The sequence below is a fragment of the Cetorhinus maximus genome, unplaced genomic scaffold, assembly GCF_964194155.1.
Source record: "Cetorhinus maximus unplaced genomic scaffold, sCetMax3.hap1.1 HAP1_SCAFFOLD_462, whole genome shotgun sequence".
NCBI classification, from domain to species: domain Eukaryota; kingdom Metazoa; phylum Chordata; class Chondrichthyes; order Lamniformes; family Cetorhinidae; genus Cetorhinus; species Cetorhinus maximus.
This window is the reverse complement of record NW_027596406.1, coordinates 237,051-237,810: the sequence shown is the minus strand read 5'-3', so window position 1 is coordinate 237,810 and position 760 is coordinate 237,051. Positions and strand designations below refer to the sequence as shown.

Below are 760 nucleotides of genomic sequence, written 5' to 3'. Positions count from 1 at the left end.
TTGGTCTGCCCGAAACTTGTTGGTCTTCCAGCACAAAGCGTTGTCCCCGACCGAGTGTTGCGGACTGGCACAGCCCAAAGTCCAGGACTACGTGCTGAGGGACGCACTAAAGCCTGGGGCAGCTGCCGCTAAGGCGCAATGGGGAAGGGTCGCTGTCTAAGACCTTTCTGCCACAGCGCACCGAGGGGCTGGGAACTGTTTAAACCCCCACGGGCTGTACAGCTCAAAATGAAAGGCTGTAAACGATTCTAATATTGTTTGTACTGATGCACCTGGTGATACATTTTGTAAAAGTTTAACCTGGATTGTACCCTTGTAATGGTGTTTTTGAAATGGTTTGGAATGTGGTTGAAGATATTTTATGAATAAAGTATATTTTTGCAAAAAAAAAGGTTCTCCCAGGACGAGGCTAGCCCATTGCACTTCGGGTGTGCTGACGCCTGCGATGTCCCCAAATGCGGGATACTCGACTGCAAAATTTGTGGCAGTGGGGGACTGCGTTCGCGCTCTCCCCTGATTCACAATTCAAAAAATAGATTTCATCATATCTTTCATTTTGTCTTCTATTTCCTGTCAGCAACTTTTTCTGAAAAAAGAAATATATAACCCCCAATGTGCGCTCTTCAAAATCTATACTGGACTGGTTATTTAGTTTTTTCTTTCCTCCTCGCAAATATTATCCAACCCCCATTCTTTTCCTCCCTGTCATTATCAGCCGGCAATTATTCCATCTCTGCATCATTTTCGCCAGACCGTTTGT

At 45.5% G+C, this 760-nt stretch overlaps 1 pseudogene; it reads left to right on the top strand.

Moving 5' to 3' along the window:
• The first annotated feature begins 372 nt into the window (after window positions 1–372).
• Window positions 373–516, top strand: LOC144673773 (U1 spliceosomal RNA; annotated as a pseudogene).
• The last annotated feature ends 244 nt before the right edge of the window (window positions 517–760 follow it).